Below are 25,573 nucleotides of genomic sequence, written 5' to 3'. Positions count from 1 at the left end.
CATTCAGAATGGTCGTTTGTTCATTTTATTTCTTCAAGATTCATTACAAAGCATGTGTTGACGAAGCACTTCGATGGACTTCACAGTGAATTTTAGCTCTTTGGAATAGCTCTTCCTTTTTGATCGTTTTCGACCACTATGGATGGTCTTTCATCACCGGCAATTCTACTTAGTCAATGTGTGTTTGTCCGTCTGTCTGTCTGTCACACCCAATTTATTCGGAAATGGTTAGATTTATTGTTACAAAATTTGGTGAGAATATGTGTTCTTTGAGGCCTTGAGGGTTCTTGAGGATTGTAAAATATAGCAAGTGGCGTTATTTTATGTTGAGTTTAAGTGGGGACTCTCCATCCATGCGAAAGGGGGTGTACATTTTTTTCACAGAATATGGTCATGTGCGGTATCAAATGAATGGGCTCGATTAGTATTTTTCGAAACTGGTTTTATTTCTGATATTACAAGAAACGTGGAGGAGTAAGGGCTCAAAATGTGTGCCGCGAAAAGTGTAACAGTTCTCGTTTTCAGAATCCAGGCATCAAAATACGTCCCATTCCGATACCTGCTTAAATCATAGTAAAGATATCGTATTTTAGAAATTCACCCGAAAATCTCCTTTAAGTTCCTCCTAGAAGTACGAGATTTGGTACTATAATAAGTAACATTACACAATTTTGGAAAGTTTGACGGAAATTCAACTATTGTTGACAAAGTTAAAGATTATTAAAGTTTAGCGTTTCACATAAGTTTATTGTTTTTTAAGGCATTTTAGCTACCTATGATTGCAAAAACGTGCGTAGGAAAATTTTCGCAATGAACACAAAACTTTTATACCTGAAGGGACCAGCTTCCTGTATTCCGGCTTGTTGAATAAATAGTGTCGACCATGTGTGCTACTTAAGATCACAGTCTATTTTTTATAAAGAATCAAAAATTGGAAAGATGTATTTATAAGCACTACTGTTACCACCATGTACTTATACTTCGACATAGTGAATAGAAGACATAAAAACTGGTAATTGGAGGGATATATTTATTTACTCCAAGCATACACCTTCTGTGTCAAAAGTCATGTGAATAATGAATGAGAAAAGCACTTAAATGTTGAATATTTCCACAGTATGAACTGGCATCGGATAAACGGTTTAATTAAATATTAACTCAAAAACTTGGAAAGTTGGTGCATTTAGTTAAAAGTTAAAAGAACAAGAATTGCCCCAGTACTTCGTGACTCCGCAGAGGGTGGCGGTGTAGGCCTTCTCGTCCATTCCTCGTCATGTTCACGAGGACTCATTGGAAGCAACTTAACTATATCTGTTCGGCCCTCGTAAACAATTTCCATACTGAATGACACCTTCACCACATGACTCCCTGAAGGAGGAGGCTAATTCGAAAGAATTGCATCCTCTATAATTGTTCCGTGTTTAAACTTTCGTGTTAGACAATTTCCCAGGATTTTTCACTATTTCCTGTGGCCATTTGACTTTTTCCGTTGTCAGAAAAAAATTACAGTTCTTTTAATTGCTCAATGAAATATGTAGGGGTATGATATACTCGTAGTCCTAAACTCAAGATTTGAAAGCTACCTCTAGTCTCTTATCGTCGTCTCGCGGGGACATGATAGTTGGATTGTGTGCATTAAATGCATACACGAATGTGTATGTGATCATATTTTATTTATTGATCGCGATATCAAACACGCAGATACATTATTCTTGAAAAATATAATGGTATACTCTCATATTGGTAGCCGACCGCTCTCTGTGTCATGGACACTTTGCCCACTGTCCGTCTCTTATATCCTTATTCATTCCGTTCGTGTGTGATTCGTGGGGTACTTCTTGGCGAAGACCACGCTGGAAAGATATCTAATGACATTACCTTTATATGACTTTATGTCATGTTATGGATAATTAGGATCTTATCGGTACATCTATTCTACATTAGTTCTTTTCCATTGTTGCTATTGTTAAGTAATTCCGTTTTTTGTTTTAAAAAGAAAAATACCATATAGCGTAGTACAGCTGCCAGGATAATGTTCATCTATTTGCATGCAACAGTAGCTTACCATCAAAGCAAACAATTGTGTTACCATCTTGGTGTTACTTGTCAGTGATGTCGAGGAGATCTTTGGATTTTGGCCTTATTTGGTTTAAAATCTTCAAAAAAGGGGCTGGGTACTTCACAGGACTCTTACTTAAATTCTGAGCGACCCAGAGTAAACTGAAGGTTAAGTTCATTTGCGTTCGTAAGAAATTCATTAGTGCAAACTGCCCACCTATGTAACGTCAGGTAAGGATTCTTTTTTTTTTGTCGGGCAACACTTCCTTCATTAATGTTCCACGTGTAGTATCCAGCCCAACCACCCTCTCTAGGAAAGAAGTTTCACTCATTTCAGAAAGAAGAAAGAGTGTTATGAGTGGTGTCACAAGAAGACAATTTGTCTTCTTTCTTTAGTTGAAATGGAATTAGTCGGAGAGTCCTTGGACGCAGCGGCTAAATATAGACTGTCATTGTCACATACAAGAAGGCTTTCACGGGTATTGAAGGCACTTAGTTAAACATGAATACGTTGACGACTTGTATGGTGAATGGACTTGACTATTGCTTTGCCTTGGAGCTAGTGCCAGAAGCTAGGGCAAATGCCTCCACATCCATAAGTTGCTTAGTATGTGACCTGGATGCTCTTGTCTTTCCTCCTTTTTAAATGTTAATGCACAAAGTTTCTGGCAGGAATACTTACAAAGTTGTGCATATCACTTGAATAATATTACAATTAGCAGCTTAAGTGCTGCTAGATGAATAAATAAGAAGTTGCTTTCTCAAATTGTAGTGCTGTTTTATGTTAATTTTCCAACTGTGGAAAGTAGTTTTAGTTCATTTTGAGCATTTCGTGGAAATTCCTGGTAAACTCCAGAGCGAACAGCTCAAGGAAATAAAAACTAAGTGCCAAGGGAATATGGATCTTACATGGCTACTGCTGTAATATTGTATGGGATGTGAATAGATGTTGCGATTAAAATTAAAATACTCAAACGTGAAAATTATTAGAGGTTAAAACCTTGACTATATTACAAAGAAGTGGTTATTTGGTTATTACCAGTCAATTAATTTGATTTTGTAAATCAAATCATCATTTTTTCTTTGATTCGACGATAGTGCACTATCGGAAAATCGATGAGCCCATCTTGACTATGCAGTATATGGTTGAATTCTAGTATTATTCATCCATCGGAAATACAATGACCTGTTCATCAAGTTGATTCAAAGTTGACACATTGGTTTTTTGAAAATGCGGACACAAGCCAATCTTGAAATTTTAAATGTATCTATTTACCTTAGATTATTCACCTCCGGGTACTACTGACATTCACAATCTTGAAATTTGCACTGAAGCAACAATTTGTTAGTTATAGTGCGATTTCCATCAAACTTACCAGAATCCTGCTTTATATTATGCCCTATATTACTGCATTTCATGATTCTAGGATGAACTTAAGGGAGGTTTTCCAGTCAATTACTAAAAATTATAGCAGTGTACTATCATTAACGAGGGTATTTCGGAGCCTAGGTAGTGTACAGTGGCAGCTTTATGATTTTTCTGCAGATTTGATTGAGTAGGATCTGAAAACAGCTCCATGAAAGAAATTATCACTTTCCAGCCCTCTCCCCTTTTGAATTAAATGTCAGAACTGAGGGCAGTATTGAAAAGTTCTAACCGAGACCTTTCATTTGATATCCATATGAATATATTCGGTTAAAAAAAAATTTAACACTTTCCTTTTGCGCGTATAGAGGCTTCTCCTCAGATTCCACGTTGAACGATGTAATTCACTGTACACGTGGGCTTCCACAGTTCTCACCTTATCACCAAAATTTGTATTAATCGGTATAACTATTTTTGACAGACAGGCGAATAGCCCGTCAGACAGACCGTAAACCCCTGTGTAGAGTTGCTAGATCTCTTATCATGCGCGTCCCTTCGTGCAGACAAGGGAATGTTCTGCGGATGCGTATGAATGGGTATATTTATACGCAGGTCGGGTAGGTGGAAGAAAAACACTCACTGGTGGACAAAAAGCGCTGTGGGAAGCACAAGTAATCAATATGGAGGAAGAAAGGAGAGAAAAATTTCCGATGCAGGCGCTCAGAAGCCCAGTACTGGCATCTTTTGGGAGTCGGTAAGCAAGCCGACGATATCCCTCGAGTGCGGTGCCTCGATGATGGATTATTTGGCCAACGTTGCAGCGAATACTACAAGTTATCTGGGGAAAGAAGCATTTAAAAGCGGTCCGTCATCAAGTGGATGCAGACCCAGGACTCCCTCCATCTTCCATAAAAAATTCACTTCCGCCTCGCTTAGGTCTGAACTTACCGCGGATTTGACTACAATATAATTCGCACTGATGTCATGTTTGTGATTATATATATTTGGAGCGATTACCACCTGTTGCTACTTTCGGTCACGTTGCTCCCACGGCAGAGGTGAGGCAGCGTCTGATGAGTTCCCTCCGCGCTGGACAAAACCGTCAGACAAATTTTTCATTTGAAAAGGGTACATCACTCGCAGGAACGCCAGTGCAAAAACAGGGAAAGAGGCCCACATATTGGTCATTCATCATAGTGGGGTAATTACACCTGGTCGGTAGATGTGGCAGGAACTAGTGCTTGATTCATTTAGGAGAAGCTCGACGATCCTGCTATCTCCCCCAAAGTCAACGTTGGTGAAGGAGGGAAATTTAGGAGGCTCCCGGGAGGCTAATGAATACGGGGATGTACAGTGGGAAAATCATACAGAGGAACAGTGTATAAAAACGGACAGATCATCATTCGACCTACTCGCAGAGAAAATATCTTAATAGAGTTGTCCGAATTCAGGAGGGATAAGGACAAACATAATGTGCACCATGTCATCAAAAATATAGTCAGAGCCGTTCGTGTATCGTACAATAGTAGTCCCAAGGACGAGAAAAATGCCCCAAAGGCAGTAAGCGTTACTTAGACAACACAAGTGGCACCCCCTCAAAATTTAAAGGGCGATAAGTTTGAAAAGATAAGTAGAGCGTAAGCGAACGATTCTTTTGGATCCTCGCAGGACGCGAAAAGACGAAAAGGTCTATCACTGGAAAAGAGCAAAACTAACAAAGTGACCCAAAACGGCGTCGCAGGCTCCAATCGACCCAAGAGGACCCAAAAAGGAATAGGGGAAGCATGGACCAAGGTTGGCGGAAAGAAAAGTGCAACACGTAAAATAATCTAAATGTAATTTCGCGGTGTTTCTAGTAATTGAATTATTTGAAATAATTCACTTGCCAAGATTGGTCTGAACATCAAAGCCGATGGAGGGCATCATATAACTACGTGCAGTTACCAAGTGAAATTCGATGCGTATCTATCATATACTTGGAAAGTGAGGAGAAGGTTAAATTGAACTTAGTGACGCTATGGCATTAAATGGAAGGTTTAAATAGCAGTATTAACCGCCTCCTCGGACGCCACCTTGTCGTGGTGGGGGACATTTTGGTAGTTTACTACTACAAACAAAAGATTGTAACTCTCCAAGTGGTAAGAAATCACAAACTTTAAATCCACCCGCGATTTGGGAAATCAGGTCGTGGCCGAGGCACGGATTTTGAAGGCCTCACCAAATTCATGTTTCACCACGGAGAAATCTGTGAAAGTCAGGCTCTTCAGTTCAGTAGAAAACTAACACTCGGTATTTACGATGCGGTCAGTCAGAAAGGAACTCCCTTAATGAGAGAAACTGGAAACCTGACTACGGCCGCCCTGCCGGTGACACTAACTCTTCTAAAATGCGGGAGAGGAAGGCTCGGCAAAAGGAAACTTTAGCCGCAAAGAAGAATGGATTACAGGCTTGCCTATCAGAACCTTTTCCTACGCCTGCACCCGGAGAAACGAAAAAAAGGGAAGCTGGTAATGGGGATGCAACTGGTCTTATGACGGTATGTGCTCCATGCAGCCCGGGCACCGTGAACTTGGAAGGGCTCCTAGCCGACGACAATGGAAGGTAGTGCGAAAGAAGCGAAGTTTTTAAGTATGAGGACATGGACGTTGCTACACCACCAAGTGTGGCGATATCCAGAGAAATCGGAAGCAAGAAAGCGGAACTTTCGGTGGAAGGTGAGGACAAGCTGATAACTCCGGTGTGATCCACACTGAACGCAGCAGAATTTTCAGTTAGCGGCGGTTTTCATATTAGACTGCACTTATGGCTACAAACATCAGAGTTAAACAAATTAACCTGCACTATGCCAAAGCTTCTTCCTATCTACTGGCGACAAGGCTGACAAAATTGCAGAACCGACTTTATATATTACAGGTTCAAGAGCTATTGGTTTCTTTTTAACAGACTTTATGGTGTTGGATCAGTCAAGGAGACTAGGATCTTCTTCTATGAAAGGACTTGCGTTCTGATGTCAAAATTATTAGAGGCAACTATAGTGAGACAATTCTGTTCCCAGGACCTTGTTGCAGTCAACTTACAATACCAGATTAATGGTAACTGCTTACTCACCCTATGATTCTTTGTGTCCTCCACGGACGCAAGAACTAAGGGATCTGGTAGTGTATGCAGAATCATGTGGCCTTGGCCCGGAAAATGGATTGGATAAAGTTCGATGAACTTCTTGGCGACAAAGTTGAACTCCCTAGGTGATTAAGGACTCCTTTGACGACCGAAGATCAATTGGAAACTCCGAATTGTACACTTTTAGAGTGCTTTGAAAAGGCGTTATTTCCCGAGGATAACGTGGTAAAACGGTTTCCTGATGGAACTGAGAACTGCAAAGACTCAGGAAATCAACCAGACGAATTCTAAATCGGGCTTGCAAAAGGAATAAAGATGAAGACTGGGTAATTTTCCGAAACTCACAGCGTGAATATAGGAAGCTCGTAAAACTTTCGAAACGAGACTTTTTTAGAGCATACTGTGAGGAACTGAAAGGTGAAAGGGAGACTTCCAGACTGTGCAGAGTCCTTAATAATGGTGAGTCGGCCAAGTTGGACACTCTTAGAAAAGGGGATGGTACTTTCAAGAACTCCAGAGTTGAGTCTATACAGACTCTCAAGGAAGTAGAGGGAGAACAGGTCTCAGAAGTGGGAAGAGAATCAGCGGTTTCTGTAAACCCTTCAACACAAAGGTGTTGCAAGGGGAATTGGGACACTGTGAGAACGGTTGTTACGAATGAAAAGGAGGGAGCTGCTGTACTATCATTTGAACACTTCAAAGCATGAATGATATCTATCCAGTAATGCTAAAGGAGGGTATAGAGCACGGCTTGTAAGAAATATTTTCCAAGGATGTTTTACGTCCTTTTCTTTTGGCAGAAGGTGAAGGTAGTCTTCATACCAAAGCCTGGGAAAGATGACTATTCAAATCCAAAGAACTTCAAGCAAATCAGCCTAACATCATTTTCGCTGAAATGTTTGGAGAGATTGTTTGAGCGTCACATTCGCGGGAAGCTGTTAAGGTCGCACCCACTAGATGAAAACCAACATGCTTTCCAACGTGGAAAGACCTGTGAGTCTCTGCTCTTCATTCTTTGATTTCAATGATAGAGGATGCAATTTTGAAGGGTGAGTACGCAATGGAGGTGTTCGTGGACATTCAAGGGACTGTACGCCTTCCAAAAGCCCTGTGATGCCACCAGAGAGTATCATGTTGACGAAGCTCTAATAAAGTGGATCTACGCTGTGCTAACGCAGAGATTGCTGTTTGCTGAAGTGGGTGTTGATCACTGCCTAACAACCGAAGCCACGCAATGTTGACCTCAAGGAGATGTGTTTTCACCACTTCTGTGGAGTATGCTGATCAACTCACTACTATGTGAACAGGAAAATCTCCCAATACACTTTCAAGCTTATGCAGATGACGTAGCTGTGTTAGCTGTTGGTGAAGATCTCGCAATGGTGTGTAGAGATACACAACGCGCCGTTGATTTGATTGACAGTTGGTATCTCAGGCAAGGACTTTCAGTAAATTGAAATAAAACCGCAATGGTATTATTTACAAAAAGGAGGAAACTGAATGGTCTTTGCCTTCCAGAGATGAGGGGCACAACCCTTCAACTCTCCGAAGAAGTGAAATATCTGGGAGCTATTCTAGACAAGAAGCTTCTTTGGAACAAACATTTAGAAATAAAGATGAAACGAGTTCTGACAGCTTGTGGGCTGTATAGGCGGGCCTTTGACTCGAAATGGGGCTTAGGCCTCAGGTAGTAATGTGGATATATGTTCATGTTATTAGGCCGATGTTCGCTTATGCATCCGTAGTGTGGTAGGTTAAGGCAAACCAAAAGAGTTTTCCCTGTAAACTTGCCACACTGCAAAGAACTGTGTGTCTGGGTATCACCGGTGCCATGCATTATTCAATTTGCAGCCCTTGGCTTTGTTTATTCAGAGCACTGCAATGAGAGCAGCTCATAAACATAGGGTTCTGGAACCGGAGTTTACCTCTTGAATAAAAACGAGAGGTGCGCTTGTCCCTTGGAACAATACACAGCGGTCTTTCAGGCTGAAGTGTATGCGATCATAAGGGCGGCAACCTGGATGATTGACGAGTGGTTGAAGGGTAGGAGCATCGCAATCTGTAGCGATAGTCAAGCTGCATTGGGGGCGTTAAGCAGTCCTTTGATTACTTGAAAAATCGTTCAGGAATGTAGAAACAGATTGAACTCTGTTTCTAAATTCAATACGGCGGAATTACTCTGGGTACTTCGTGATTGTGGTGTATAGGGAAATGAAATCTCGGATGCCTTAGCAAAACGGGCTTGAACTTCTCCTATGCCTGGACCGGAACCAGCAATTGGGGTGTCAGTAGCATTGATTAATGCTGCTATCAAAAACTGTGGACAAGCTTCCCATAATGACAGGTGGTGGAATCTTAATGCTGCTAAATACAACTTTTCTTGTCTAAACCAAACAAACATATTGCAAGGTTTATCCTGTCGAAAAGCAGGAAAACTTGCTTGACTCTGGCTGGTCATAATTTTCTAACTGGGCATATGTTCAGAAGACATCCGATTTTTGGTGCTGATGTGCTCCAACTGTAGCGGGTAGCATCACATCCATCAATGGAAATCCTGCGATACATAAACGAATTCGGGATATTCAGTTAGGAGGTTAGGTTAGGAGTCCATTACAATGGGCCACTAAGGTCTGAGTGCTTATAGGCTTTGTTGTTGTGAGCGCTGAAATTGACTAGAGGAGAAGGTCTAAATGTGGCCCCCCCTTTTGTTTTTCGAGCATGAAAAGAAAAATGAAGATCGGCATGTCAAGTTTCATGTGCTATGCATTTCAATATTCTCCTGGTCATTGATTCGTAAGGAAAAAACATGATAAAATTCCATATATTTTTAACAAAATCGTATATTTCGACGTATCCAAAATTTTGGTTTTGATGTAAAGTGTGGGTAATATGGCACCCAGGGGGCCATATTGGAAGTATGAAAAATTCTTTAAAAAATATTCTCCAAAACTTAACAATTAAGTAAAAAATAAACAATAAATTACCTTCTTTTCTTAAAATTAAGTAAATCCATTAATAAAAAAATAATAATGAACATAATAAAAACGAAATCAAGATAAAATACATATAAAATAAAGTTATCGGCAAAAATCGCAAATATAATAATCTCCTTCGTTTCCCGCATAAACGCAATGAGCCCATAAATTGCATCCCTGGCATTGAATCCACTCCTCCCCTTGTTGGTCATTTGAATACCTTGCATCACAAAATAAGCATTCTGCATCTAAGCTCGTTGGTATTTTATCATTTGAAGGTCCTTCGTCGAAGCTGTCGGATTGTGTGTCTAAATGATTTTCATCTGAGACAGTGGTTTTCCCTCCACGGCTACGACTTTGGATATTGTCAGGATTCTGATTTCCATCTGAAGCACTTGATGTACCTGCCAGGTGTGTTCTATATGCAGAAGAAGTGAGTATTTTTGGTGTGGTACGTTTTCGCCCTCGATTCGAAGTTTTATTTTTAGGTTTTGGTATTGGTTGAATAATTTCTGGTGAAACTATGATGTTTAACTGATGATGCAACAACTCATCTCTTTGCGATGCAGTCAAATTTTCCTGTGTGTTGCTCCCTGGGCGGTTTTCGGAAGTGTTTTCATCGTTATAAAGTTGAGCTTCTGCTAAAAAATCTGCGTCAGAAAAAATCTGCGGATTAAAGGGGTAGATTCCGGTGACGCGAAATCCATTTGCAGCGATTTCTCCTGTTGAGCTTCGTAGATAGGCTCGACCAAACAATTCGGCGATATCGTAGGGTTTAAGCAACCGATCGGAATGCAACAAGAAATTTCGGATTTCTTCACTATAATAGGTTTTTAGTGCCCCCATAAAGGTTTTATCCAGGGGCTGCAATTTATGCGTGGTGTGAGGTGGAAGAGTAACTATTGTTACATAGTTCTCATGAGCTAACTCCAGAAGTTCAATGTTACGAGTGTGGCTGTAATGCCCGTCGAGTATTAACAGTACAGGCGACTCCTTAGTTGGATTTGTTTTAGAAAGAAAATGACGAAACCAATCGGTGAATAAATTCGTTTGAATCCAGCCGGATGGGTGGACTTTGCCGATAGCACCATGCGGAGCTCCTTTCATAAGTATATCGGAATAATTTTTTCTGGGGAAAATCATCATGGGTGGTATAAAAAACCCGGAAACATTCATACAGCAAACCACGGTCATCAATGATCCTCGTTCCGTAGCAGTTAAAGCACCTATTTGTTTTTTGCCTTTCTTCCCAATTATTTGAGGAACTTTAGATTGAACGATTGTCAGCCCGGTCTCGTCAACGTTGAAAATGCGATCAGGAGGGTATCGAATTTTTTCCATTTCCGCCTTCAAAATTTCAAAAAATTCCTTTACTGCTTCATGGTTAAAGCCTTGAACACGGGCAAAAGATGTTCCTAATGGTTTCCTTAAAGAAAGTTCGTGTTTGTGTCTTCGTAGAAAAAGGTCTAACCACGAACGCCCTGCTATTTCCTTTGTAAAATTGTCGGGTATGTTATTTTTCAAAGCTAACTGATAGGCCATTCGCCGAACATCTATTCGTGTTAGACCATAGTATTTCGCTTCCATTAGAAGAATATACTCCACGAGTTTCTTTTCTATATTAGGTGGAAGTACAGTTTTCCTGCCTAGCGGTTTTTCAACAATTTTTTCAGACTCTCCTAGATCGTGCACCAACCTTCTTAATGTAGTCCTCGCTACGCCAAACATTTTTACGGCTTTTTTGTAATCCATCGTCTTACTCCTGACTGCATCTATAGCTTTTTTCATTTGTTCCGGGTCCCATGTTTTCCTCTTTTTGGCTACGCTTAACATAATGCTGTTCCGGGGCATCTATAGGAAACAATGCAGCAATCTTTAATACTTTTGTGTTTCAAACATCGATTATGGCCCGCGGAGGCCATAATCGAAACCGAACGGGGGGCCATATTAGACTTATGCAATCACAGAAAAAAAAAGCAAAAAATAAAACGAAAAGTAAGCCGTGCTTCAGCATTACCTTGATATGTAATACTGCTGAACCTGTAAAAACTTTTTAGCACAAAACACCATTTAAACATGCCACATTTACAGGAATACCGACAACAAATATCTTCTTGGAAGAAAGTTAGAAGAACACAAAGAACAGAAACTAGAATTTGTCTCTACCATTTGTCATTTAAATGACATATGGATACATGAAAAAACAGCTGTTAAGATTGTGGTTGTTGCACAGTGGCGTTTTTATCTGTGGCTGTTTTGTGTCGCGTAGAATCGTAGGGGCCAAAATACCAGCAGGGGCCAAATTTAGACCTTCTCCTCTATTAAAATAACCAGAAGCGAAATAATATTCGTCCATCATATAGTTCACAACATATTGTAATTTATATGTTGCCTCGGTGATATCATTCATCCTCAATAGACGAGATTATTGTGTTATTCAATCAAAGGGGTTTTCCCTGTAAAGATTAGACACTATCAAATAACGTACTCAATATCGATGCAATTACGAAAGACACATTTCACATTCCAATTAACATCTTCAATCAATCCAGAAAGCTTCCTTTCAAGTAAATATCGCAATACCGTATTTATGATTCCTCACAAAGTTCCTTTTAAATACACCTACGCATTGACGCGCTCAAAGTCAAATTCAAAGTCCTTCTGAGAACCTGAAGACGAATAAACTAAATGAATCTCAAAGCAGTAAATCTATTTATTCCTCTATGGATGAAACTCACACGTTCTTCTTTCATCTAGAGTGTATCTGAAAACCTTGCTTACTCTTTCTATAAGGCAAGAAGCACAAATTGGAGGAGTTCCAGCTTTTGCGGTTGAATAAGTAAAACCCTTAAGAAAATGTTGAAAGCGAAAAGTCGAAAAAAAAAATTGCGAATGCATGTGGTGTCAAGTGCAGATTTGTTAAGTCGTTATTGTGGCGTTCATGCAAATTCTATGACGGCAGATGTACACTCGCTCAAATGCAATTCATCAAAACACGCGAAAGATATATCTATCCGTGCCCATACACACTCCCACGCCACCCTGCATACACCAACTTGTATCTTGCATTCATTAAAAAAGACATCCCCTTAATTTGTCTTAAGTCTTCCGTCGTGGGTTAGTTTCTACCTTTATAGAATTTTAACTCTTTTATGTCTTAGCCATTGATTTCATCAGCATCCTCCTCGTCGTCATCATCACCATCATGAGAAGCATCGTCATCATCAACGGAATCACAACTTCATTTTGTGTCCTGTAGCCGCTGCACTTCATTTACCCCAGAACTGAATACGAATCTCAGGTGGATGCTGAGTTCTAGGAGTTCCGATGTTGAGCTCTACCTAGTGTAGTTAAAATTTTCTTTTTTTGCTTTTTCCTATTTTATGCTTTCTTGCCTCGTTTTATTTTTGTGCAACTTCCTTGCCTGAAAATTGATAAAAATTGAGAAGATGAGCGGCTAGCAGGGGCAAGCTTCAAGGTATTGCATGTTAAATATCGGAAGAATCTGCCAGTAGGCTCGCTGTTGCAACCTATTTCATCATCCCACAGAACCACAGTCAATTCTTCAGCCCTGCTGCATCCACCCTCCCCCCACTCGTCGTCACTTTTCGTCACTCATACTCCAGTCTACCCCGCATCCTTGCGTTGTAAATACAAAAAGAAACGAACGAAATAAAGGATACTACAAAACTGAGAACGAAAATGAAAATCCAAAGTAAAATCAATACGCAGGTTCTTAATGGAATGAACACTTCTGAGGTCGTTTTTTTCCTATTTGTTTCAACTCTTTTTTATTTCTTTAATTCGCCATGGATGCTGGAGATAAATTCGGACGAATGATGATATATAATAGAGTAAAAGGCCTTTGAAAAATGGGATTTTTATGATGACTCCCCTAAAGCCTGCAGCTTACTTAATACGCTTGGATTGGATGCTTCACCGTCCAGCTAGTTCTTAAGTATGCGAGCAGTCCTTAATAGTAGTATTGTACTGATATCGACGAGATGTTGTAAATGTTAGTTCTTCCCAAGCTGGCGGATGGCCATATCCCTCAGCGTTCGTCTGTAGTATGACGGCATGGGCTTAGAACGATGCCAGGCGGATGGGTATCTATTTGGTCCATATCGACATCCATCAAAACTCAGAAGGTAACATTCAACGAAATAGAAGTAAAGCCATCACCGTGAAAAGAAAGTGGGATGATTTCGCGGCTACCTCCAGTAATTTGAACGGGATTTTTATCTACGTACAAGTGGAAGGAAACTTTAGATCATATGAAAACTTAACTTCTACATTCCAACAGAGTGGATTTTCCTCTTATTTACTTATAGATTTTTTTCCACTAGACATAGCTAAATAGCATGGACGTCCGTCCGCTGAATACTATTTACGGAAGTACCAAGAAATTAGGCAGAAGATTTTGAACTTGTTCAATGTGATTTCATAACTCCTTTGCTGAGCGTTGAATTTCTGGCCCTTACTTCTTGCAACCCTTCCATTTTACTGCATACTTGGCGAGTTAGGGTTCTTTTAGAATCTTCGTTTCGTTTCATCCTGACTCAAAGCCCCTTCACCTTCGTGGATAGAAGGAAAGGAAAGTCTGAGGTTTTTCGTCGTGCTCGTTGCAGGGCAGAGCGGAGACGTTTGGAAGGAAACCAGAGCCAAGATGCATTGCCGGGCGAGTAATTAAAACTCACAAGTTCATTCTGCACGGTTTATTCATGTCGCAAATCTTACATACGACCATACAACATTCAGCTTGCATACCCACCCCCTCCTCCATCCAGTGACGGAAAGAGTTCCGACGACATATATATTTCTAGAAGGTAACTATGCCGAGATGCCTTAATGCCTGAATACTTAGATGCCGCAGTACGAATCTTGATGAACATGTAGTTAAGCACACAATTGACGTAAGTTGGAAAACGACGAATAAATATGCATCTTTAGAAAATGTGAGTTCTTATATTTACTCGACTCCAGGATGTATAAAAAGATGGTAAATTTGTCTTTAAGTTTCTCCATAGTACCCATATCTCAAAGGATTTTCACGAGAGCGATGTCGTAAAAGTGCATCAAGAAGAGACTGTTTTTTAATAGCTGTAAGGCTTCTTCTGATTTTGCTGTTGCGAAAATATGCCAAGCTTGCAAAGGAATCGCAACGTTACAAAAGTATATATGTATGTCTAAGGATGACTTGTACTGAAGTAGAAGTCAGAATCCAAAGAAGAAGGAGCGGTGCAATCTGGGCTTCCGTTTTTTTATTTCTGCTTTTTTATGCAGTCAGCCCCAGTTTTTATTCTTTATTTTTTAATTTTCTGAGACAGTGCAGGGAAAACGTTCTTTTTTGGTTTAAGAAAATAATGCAGGATGAAATAAAAGTAAAGGAGACTAGAGAAAAAGACTTTTATAACAATAAGTACTTGGGGAGTTAGCTCCGTAGAGTATGGCATATTTTTGTATGCATTTACAATAGCTGCCTTCCTACCTACATTGGGCTTTAAGAGTTACTTGGGTTTTATGAGGATTCAGACATTTAATTTGCTACATAAAGGATTTAAAAAAAAATCCCGGCAAGATGCATGTGCACAGAGATTGTGTTAGTGGTGTTTCAAATGTTGATGGAAAAATCTTTTGGTTCAATGGAGAAGGAAATCTAGATAAACAATGGAACTTTGCCTGGTACTTTACTTATTACTAATTATTTTCCATTCCTGTATTAAGGTGATTGGTTTTATAGTGGGAAGGCGGGATTCGTTTTGAAATTAGTTAACAGGGGAGGGGAGTATGGTGTAGAAGGGTCTAAATGAGGTCTATTTTCGGAAGTAAATCAAAGCTAAAATTGGCAAATTAGGTAGGGTAATGTGGGGAATTACGAACCACGGGGAATGTCGAACCACTAGACTTTGTCCGAGGGTAGTATAGGTCCCAGGGCGAAACGTGGATTGGTACCCACGATGGAACATAAAACCAGAACCAACACCAACAGCTCTACTACCAAACCCTATCTCCACCTCCACGTGGTGACCGCTGCGAGCTCTTTCTTAACGAAAAGCTGCAGACGGAGAAGGATCAAAGCGAGCCTCTCGCACCTTAAAACGGGACAAATTGTACCAACCGGTCCTCCAGGTTGGGGGTTGGGTAGGGCTGACAACCCTACACGGAAGACAACCTGTCACGAGGCCACAACAGGAGCCTCGGACTGGACTGATAACACAACGACGAACCCGGCAACGACAGCGGAATAACGATTTGGCATTTTCTCATGGAGTAGGTTTCCTAGTCTGCCTAAAAATGAAACCTGATGTTATCGGCTTTGAAAAGATAATCAAACGGCTATGCACTCTGCGTTTGTGAGGCAAATTTAGAAATATAAGCCTCATTAACGTTCACGCCCCTACAGAGGAGACTGTAAAATCGGGGAAAGATAACTTCTACAAGGCAGTAGAACGAACCCTCCTGTCCTAGATATGATATCAAAAGCATACTTGCGGATTTTAACAGCTAAGTATGGACGGAACCCGTATTCAGGCGGTAAGTTGGCTGCCACAGCTTACATCAAAATACAAATGATACCGGACTGCGGATTATTCAATTAGCAGTGTCACACGAAATGGTTGGAAGTACCCGGTTTGCGCGGAAAGCGATTCACGGGACCATTTTCAACCAAATTGACCACGTTCTGATCGAACGCCGCCATCTCTCAACCTTGATGAATGTTAGAACATATAAAGGGGGTAATGTAGACTCGGATCGCTATCTCGTTGACAGGCTGCTCCGAGCTCGAATAACAGCTCCACCCAGAATCCCCTTTGACAATCAGGTGAGAGTTAACACTGAAGCCATCCACAACACTGCCCTTCGTAACACCTATAAGAGGGAAATGAATGCCGCAATAACCGCAGTCAATAGAGATCCTTAAGATGAAGCATCAATAAATGATCTTCACAATCACCTGAAGAACGTTATCATAAATACGGCCATAAACATATTTGGTCCCAGCCGCAGAAAGAGTCGGAACGACTGGTTTGACGATGAATGTAAGCTAGCAACGGAACGGAAGAATGCTGCATACCGAGTAATGTTGCATTCTCATAGGACGCGGTCACGCACGGAGATTTATCACGAACTACGGTGAGCTTCAAAGACGGAAAAAGGAAGCCTGGGAGAACTAACAAGTCTGTGAACTAAAAAATTACAGGGAGCAACCGCACCAGGCGCGCAAGTTTTACCAAAAGTCAGCAGGATGAAGTCTTATACACCTCGATGCTCATCCTGCCGAGACAAAGAGGGAAATATGATTACCCTGAAATACTACAACCACCAAGTGTAGAAGAAGTCCGTGCAATTCATCGGCTTAAAAATCATAAGTCGCCAGGAGCCGATGGAATTACAGCCGAATTGGTTAAATATGGAGGCGACTAATTACACTAAGCGGTTCATCAACTTGTGCTCAAGGTGTGGGACAGCGAATCAATGTCTGACGGTTGGCAAAGAGGCACTATCTGTCTCATACATAAAAAGGGAGATATCACACAGTGCATTCATTATGGAGTTATCACGTTGCTGAATACCATCTAAAAGATATTCTCCGCTATATTGCTAGGTCGGATAGCCTATATGCTCAGAATATCATTAGCTCGTACCAAAGAGACTTCACTCCAGGTAAATCAGCAACAGACCAGATTTACTCTGTGCGGCAAGAGATCGAAAAACTGTTGGAATATAGACATTAGTTGCATCATCTTTTCATCGACGTTAAAGCCGCTTATGACAGCATAGCCAGGGTAAAACTGTACAAGGCTATGAGAGAATTCGGTATCGCAACGAAATTGACAAGACTGACTAGGTTGACCCTGACTAATGTGCGAGACTAGATAAAAGCAGCGAGGTCACTCTCGAGACCATTCAACATCAACAACGGTCTAAGACAGGGGATGCTCTATCATGCGTCATCTTTAACATGGCCCTGCAGAAAGTGATACGCTATGCAGACGTAAACGCGAGAGGCACCGTCAAGTCCACCCAACTACTGGCCTACTCTGACGATATTGACATCATGGTAAGAACAACCCGAGATGTACAGTCTAACTTCATCCAGATCGAGAAGGCGGCGCGAGATGTTGGGCTGCACATTAATTAAAGTAAGACGAAGTTCATGATGGCAATGTCAGCTCCAAAACCGAAAGAACGAACACCATCGAATCGCATTGGTGAAACGAGAAGAATAAAGATAGGGGAATACAACTTTGAGACCGTTGAAAATTTCTCCTATATAGGTTCGAAAATCACAACCGATAACAGCTATGACGATGAAATCCGTGCACGGCTGTTGGCAGCCAGCACAGTCTATTTCAGCTTACAAAAACTGTTTCGCTCGAAACGTCTCACCATAGAGTCAAAGCTCTTACTGTATAAAACTACGATCTTGCCAGTCCTTATGTATTTTTCGGAGGCTTGGGTTCTTAGCAAAAAAAAAATTGCGAACTTTTGGCCGTGTTCGAGAGAAGAATCCTCCAAAGAATTTTTGACCCGCTACATGAGGATGGACTATTCCGTGGCCTACATAACGACGAATCCTATGAGCGATACCATGACCGTCTGGTTGTGGATAAAATCCGGCTCAACAGGTTGCGGTCGGCGGGTCACTTAATCCACTTGATCCGTATGGATGAGGATGATTCAGTCCGGAAAGTCGATAAGGGCAATATCTATGATAGAAAAAGAAGACGAGGCAGACCCTGCCTGAGATCGAGCGATGCCGTAGGTCAGGACGCCAAACAGCTTTTAGGGATAACGAATTGGTGGACCTCGGCGCAAAACCGGGATGTCTGGAGTTCCTTATTAAGGCAGGCCTAGACCGGATACCGGTTGTTCCGCCGTTGATGATGATCATGATGAAGTAGGGACAGAGCCTGTATTCAAGCGATAGATCGGCTTACATAGCATACATAAGAATGCAATGATGATAAAGAAGAAGGAAACAGCAACATTAATAGTGCTGATCAACTGAGAACAACAAAGATAGGAGAATATCAATTTGAGGCTGTTGATGTTTTCTCCTATATAGGGTCGAAAATCAAAACTGAAATCGGCGGCGACCAACGGAGCCTATTTCAATAATGATTCATTGACCCATATAACAACGAGATGCATGAACGATACGATGATCGCCTGGTCACGGATAATAGGTAAATAGGTTGCGGTGGGTGCGTCACTTAATCCGTATGGTTGAGGAGGATGCAGCCCAGATAGTCTATAAGGGCAATATCTATGGTAGGAAAAGAGGACGTAATAGATCCTGCCTTAGATGTAGCGATGGCGTAGGTCAGGATGACAGCCAGCTTATAGGAATATCGAATTGGTGGACCTTGGCGCAAAACCGGGATGTCTGGAGTTCCTTATTAAGGCAGATCTAGACTGGACACCGATTGTTGATGATGATGATTAACTAAATTATTCTCAATTTTATTTAATTTTTTTGGTTTCTGCGGATCATAAGACCAGTTTCGGAAAGTACTAATCGAACCCTTTGATTTGATTTTCGACATGATGATATGATCAAATGAGTCCCTTTCAACCTCAGCATAAAATGGGGCCATTCGCTGCATGTAAAGGGATACACAGACCACATGTTCTTACTAAATTTCATAACAATTGGTTCAGCCGTTTCGGAATAAATCGGGTGCGACAGACAGACAGGCAGACGGACAGACAGACATTGAATCGATTTTAACACACACAAAACCTTAAAAATTAAAAGGACCTCTAGAGCGACACTTTTGTTGCCTCTTAAGGAGGGGACATGAAAAAATCAGTGAGGATTCTAATGGGCACTGCCTCGTACACTACGCATGGAGAAAATGGGAATGGTGGTCTCGATTATATGAAGGCTTGCGAGAGAGGGGCTGAGCTGAGGCAGCGTCTGACAAGTTGCCAGCTCTGGCCAAGCTTTGGCCCAAAGTATAGACGGATTTACGCTCAATATAATTCGTGGCCATGTCATGTTCTGCGAATTATATAATGGAGCGTTTGCAACCACTTTGATTACACTGCTTCCAGAGCAGAGATGAGGCAACGTTTGACGTGTTACCCGTACCCTGGTGTAAAACTGTAAAGCTCTCTTCGTTTTTAATTTTAATTTTTGAAGTTTGGGTGCTAAGCTCAAACCAGGGGTCCGTGGACCAAAAAAGAGGGCGTAAATTGCTCTCCATTTGGACCAGTCCGACATCAAGTAGTCGTGGACGGAGGATCCCTGAATCCTCAAACGAAACAAAAAAAAAATACTTAAACTTGATTCTATGTCACTTTTGTGGTGTCCAGTATTTCAGTGGAAGCTAACAAAGAGGAGGCAGTGCAGCAAATGGGAAGTACAATTTCATCAAGTGGGAGCTCAAATTGTTGGCGAATAAATCTTACTTGACTGTTTTCAAAACTATCTTCATCCACAGGTTATCTTTAGTTGACTATGGTCAAAACTTTTTTTCTTCTCTTTGTAACTCGTACTAGAACTCGCATTCTAAAGAGGATCTTTCAATTTTAGTAGACAGTGAGATACCGAGCCCCCGCCATCGCTAAGTAAAACCAGAGTATCAGATGAGGATTCAATTAGTTATGAATTTTACTTAATCCAATCGCGGCATCCAGGTAAGCAAGCATTTCGACTATACCCGCGCGATCGGGCCGTTCTTTTTTTCGGTCCTTTAACTTTTGCATCCAAATCCTCATAATGTATCGGAAAATAGATGGATATTTGGATTTTAATATGGATCCTGGTACAAGTTTCAGATGTGTCGAATTTAGAACATCTGGTTTTTGGAACAAAATAGTAACGACCCAAACTGAACGATAAAAAGGCGAGCAGACAACTGTCGACGGACTCTTCTTTGGAGATTCGCTTAATAGATAATCATGAACTTTAGGTATATGCGTATTCCATTGGTAGGAATACTGACTGAGTTAAAACACCTATAACGTGTATAAATGAGTGAACAAACAGTAAGATTAATGTGCTAGGAAATATTACGTAGACCAACGCCATAAAGCAACCGACATTTATTCTAATCCATAACATTACAACCTATAACTTAAGGCAACAATCTGAATTCCCATATGCATATACACCCGAAATCATTTTCTAGCCTAAAACCAGCCAGAAAATAGTCCAAAAGGTAGGTTGAAGCCAGCTCGAAGCCAACCTAAAGCAAGCCCAAAACCAATGCGAAAGCAGTTCAAAAGTCAACCCGAAGCAAACCTGAAGCCAGCCCGAAACCCGGAAAGCTAGACCGAAGCTAATCTAAAGCATACCCAAAGCCAGTCCGGAACTACTTCAAAAGTTAGCCCTATGCCAACACAAAGCCAGTCCGGAACTAACCTACAGCAAGCCAAAAGCTAGTCCGATATTTAGCGTCGGCATTGACATCTACCGCCGCGACTTGTATAGCAAAGAACGCTAATGTTAGGTGGTGCTATATTATAACATCACTTTTGTAATGCGGTGATGCTTGGTACTGGGTAATGGGATGATGCTTGGTAATGCCATGATGCTAGGTGATGGGTTGATGCTTGGTTATGCGATGATTCTAGGTAAGGCGCTGATGCATGGTAACGCAATCATGCTTGGTAATGCAGTGATGCCTCATGATGGGGTAATGTTAGGTGATGTTGTAATGTTTGTATCGTGCTCGGTGATGGTAAGGTATTATTATGCTATAAGGTGATATTATTTCTGTAACATTACATGCAGGACGTACCCATCTCTGCTATACAAGCCAGAGCCATTCTGTGGAGTCGGCGGTAGGTTCATGGCTATGACATTGAAAAATGAAGAGGAATCGCTGCGGTACCAATATAGGGCGAACTTACGAGGAATGGAACAGTTCAGAGTTTTCATGGAGGATACGAACCCAAGCATTCGAAAGATTGTTTAAACTTCACCAAGAACAGGGCGAGGCACCTGAGAGAATACTTAATACCAGATGCTAGGTTGAAACACTTGGAAGTAGGGAACATAATAAAGTTTCAGCTTGTACTTAACAAAATCGGATTGTGTTGAAAGAATTTCAATTCAAATTAAATACAATGAAATTTAATCTGAATTGTTGGATAATAACAAATGAGAAAAACCAAAACAATTATCTTGCATGCAGACTTTAACTCGTGTATAGGTTGTCATTCATGTTTGAACGATTCAATGACACCTGACTTTTTTCGCAATTATCATAAATTACAATCGATTTATTACCATTGACAAGTTGAACTCTTCAAAAAACAAAAAAAAAAAAACTAGAAAAGTGGAAAGACAAAAATGCATTTTTATCTATCACTTCTGCAAAGCATCTGGTGTAGGCCACAATACATCTTTTCTCATTAAGTATTTTTTTTTATTCAGCTCCGTCAGCTTTTTAATCAGATTCACCGAGTCGATGTGACCTCTCTACAAAAACTTTCCCCGCCTATTATGTGAGTACAAATCATCCTATGTTTTGTAACTGGCATCCCCCCCTGTTTTTCTGTTTACGGCCGTCTGCGGAGTGCTCTCCATACCTTTCCTCAATTTTCCACATCCCAACTCCAGGTTTTTCTGTACATGAAGAAAATCACCCATTCATTTACCACCGATGAGCTAAGATCCCATCCCCAGTTACTATGAAAAATTCCAATTCGGGAACAAAAAAAGGAACGTCAAAAAAAAAAAAAAAACAGAAAAGTAGAAAATGCTGCAGCAAAACTGTAAACTTTTTTCAAAGCCTCCTTCGCTCCCTCTCTCTCTTTCTTATTGAACTGCCATCCTTCCGCCTGGTGGTGCCTGCCTTTGGAAACTTCCGTTTATATGCTTTTGGATTTAACACGATGAACTGGACCAGGCGATTCAGGTCCAGTTCAACTTAGACTGCCTATTCCTAGCTTCATCCCCCACTTGATTTCGACACCGTTAACGCGAGGGCTAGGATATCGACATGAACGCGTAGTACTGCCAGCAATATTCACGACCAGCACTCATTCAACATTTTTCTGTGAGTACATAAACACGCCGACGGCGGCCTGGTCAGCCGCCCATCAACTCCACTCGCGCCCACTGACCACCCTCAAGCTACGACAACTTAAAATGTATATCTCACTTTCATGCCATATCAATGAAATATCTTCGTAGCACTACATAGTAGGGCCTGCGGGGTGGAAAGCTTCCTAGATAAAACCCTTCGATCCACCTCCGCGTAATGCACAAACAGCCTTGATGCTGGACCAACGCCACACATTTCCACTGCCCACTGAATATCCACTCGTGTACGCCGCTCACAAACGTCTATGACTATTGGAAAGACTTGATTTTCGACAAGTATTTAGGACGAAATTTGAGCACCAACGCAGTAACCAGAATGAAAATAGCCTCATAAAGTACATTCGCTTTATATCTCAACCATCGATTAAGCGTTTTCCTGGACTTCTTTTGCACGGACGATGTGTTGATATTCGGAAGCTAGGACTATTTTTTCTGATGAGCACCTGTCAAAATTGTTCTGCAGAACCAAGATGACATATACGTTTGGAAAGTGAATGCAATTCAGTTGGAAGTACTCCGTCGAACTAATGCACTTTTTCTGCAAGCTGTGACTCAACATCCTTTTCGTGGTTGCCCTATAAAAATTGAAGGTCCTTTTAGACCGAAACTAGACGGTCATAGTTGACAATTGCTATAATCATCCGTAAACAGATGAAGGTTCTTCAATGGAATGAAAAACCACTTCCCTCCTTCAATTATCTTGAAATTCATTAAAACGCCTATTGGCAAGCATCGCTTTGAAGACAGGATACATCTTTGGAACTCCATCTTTTGTCCAATACTTAGTTAATTAATTGGAGATTATATTTGAAATCCTTAATATGCACGATGAGCAAGTGAATACGGATATTTTTTTTGAGGGGTTTTTCCTGTACATTTTTTTATTTATTGCGGCTTATCCATTTAACTTTATTCTGTTGGTTGGGGAGGAAGCAGCAATGGCTGCGGAAGATGCAAAATTGCGTTACAACCCGTCGCAATTGCATCCTGGTTTTGATTCAATACAAATCAGAGCATCAAAAGTGCTGCTAGCAACGCCGTGTATTCTACTAATGGTCAGAGTGCATTCCAAACCTTTATCTAGTTTTAGTTTTACGTGAGCTACTTCAATGCAATCACTCCCCGAAAAGTGATCCATGCACCCTGAAGACTAAGTGCGAGACGGGTGTGCTTGGCAATCGGGAGGGGGGAGATGCCATCCTGCCATCCTGCCATCCTCAAGCTGCATACTAGCCGTACATAGCTGACGCTCAACCCTCTGTTCACGTATTTCAGTTAGTTTTGTTTATTTAACTTCGGTGTCTGAACTGAAAAATGCCCCCCTCCCCCCGCCCTTTCCGCTCATCATCGATGACCGACGTTTACACGGAACACAAAATGTTTCATCTATGTGATTGTAGGTGAACAGAATATGGGTTGAGGCTGATGGTTAGATTGGGTCCATCGCTGGATTAAAAGCGGAGTTGGGATTAGGGTACAGGCGGAAGCTACCAATCGTATTACCGTTGATATGCATACGTTCCTCTACCCCCGCTCAGAGGCATCCTGCAACGAAACGTGTCAGATGTGTGCATTAAAAGTAATGCATTCACTTTTAGGCATATCGGCAGTCAGTCTTGTCCACCACTGCATGACCTGGGCAGGCTTGACGTGCATCCTTGTGAATTTTAGTCCTCCGTTTTGCAACACATGCATGGACGCTAGAAGAATATGCGTGTGTATATCGAAGAGCGTAGCAGTTTTGAACGGATGGAAAGCTGCATAAATTGGCAAAACAAACGCCGAGTTGCAGTGGAGATCAGAACGCATTTCTCTTTCCGGCTGCATGTTAAAAGAGGCCGTTTTTAGCTACATCCTCATTTCCTTTTTGAACCTTCTGCTTGGTTTTACGTTGAAGATTCAAGCATTGTACGATGGAAAGGTTTGGGAGCTTATCCGCATACAAACGGAATCATCGCCCCGCATGTTATGTGTCTATTTCTCGACCGTATCAGAAATAACACAATACCAAGACTTATTTCACCTCGTTCTCATGCTACCTATCTCGGTTTGATACTTGCAAGATTTTTTTGTACGAGAAATAGAATGCAATTCTTCATTTTTAACGTTCGGTTTCGGTTTCGAATGCATCCTACACACATGGTCTCCAGAACACATATTAAAAGCATTTAGGGACTTATAAATTTACGTATTGTTTTTTTTTTTTGGTCTACTCGACTTTCATTCTTCATGTTGGCTTTTCCATTATGCAGATGTATCTTTTCTTTAAAAGTGTGTACTTTTTTCATTAAAAGTATATATTCACATTTGTGCATAAAGTGACCAGTCGCCATGTCCATTTCGAACAGAATATTATCTTCATTTTTAAGTATAAAAGTTTTTTTTAAGCAGGTGTACTATTCGAGAATGTTTCCTTTGTTTGTCTTTATTCTGGTCTGATTAGATATTTTTTATGCTTCAAGTATTTCGTATTAAATATCTCATGAATAGGAGCAGCAACTGATTGGTGAGGACTTGCAAGGATGCACTTATATGACCGCTTAGTGATTACTTAATTCTTCAGAAATTTCAAGTCACATTTCTAAACAATGTATCTCATTGTATGCCGCGTCTGTTGCATCTGCTGCAAATCGTTTTTAACTGTTGTGCAATATGGAATATCGTACACCTGGATTAGGAGAGGTTTAGAGACTATCATGTACAAAACTTACACCTCTCCAAGCTTTTGTGAGTGAACTGGGACAAAACAGCATGAAAGTAGTACGACATTGAGCGTTATAGAACGATTGGATTCTGAGAAAAAAGATACTATCTAGGAAGAGCTCAATGAGCTTTTGACGTAAGATGTTCCCTACTTCCAGATTTTTCAGCTTTGCATCTGGTATTAAGTGTTCTCCCAGATGACTCGACCGACTTTGCACAAGTGACGGACACTGTCCCAGGTCGTGTAAAGAGGTTTCGTCATACTTCTCACAAAACCTGCAGGCAGTG

At 41.0% G+C, this 25,573-nt stretch overlaps 1 protein-coding gene across 2 annotated transcripts in view; it reads right to left on the bottom strand.

The window, feature by feature from the left end:
- LOC119658752 (homeobox protein prospero-like) overlaps positions 1–25,573 on the bottom strand; it is a 227,168-nt gene that overhangs the window by 111,209 nt on the left and 90,386 nt on the right. The window lies entirely within an intron of this gene.

This window comes from Hermetia illucens, chromosome 6 (assembly GCF_905115235.1).
Source record: "Hermetia illucens chromosome 6, iHerIll2.2.curated.20191125, whole genome shotgun sequence".
In the NCBI taxonomy this organism is placed as follows: domain Eukaryota; kingdom Metazoa; phylum Arthropoda; class Insecta; order Diptera; family Stratiomyidae; genus Hermetia; species Hermetia illucens.
Note: the sequence above shows the minus strand (reverse complement) of the source record. Positions and strands in the feature narration are given on the sequence as shown.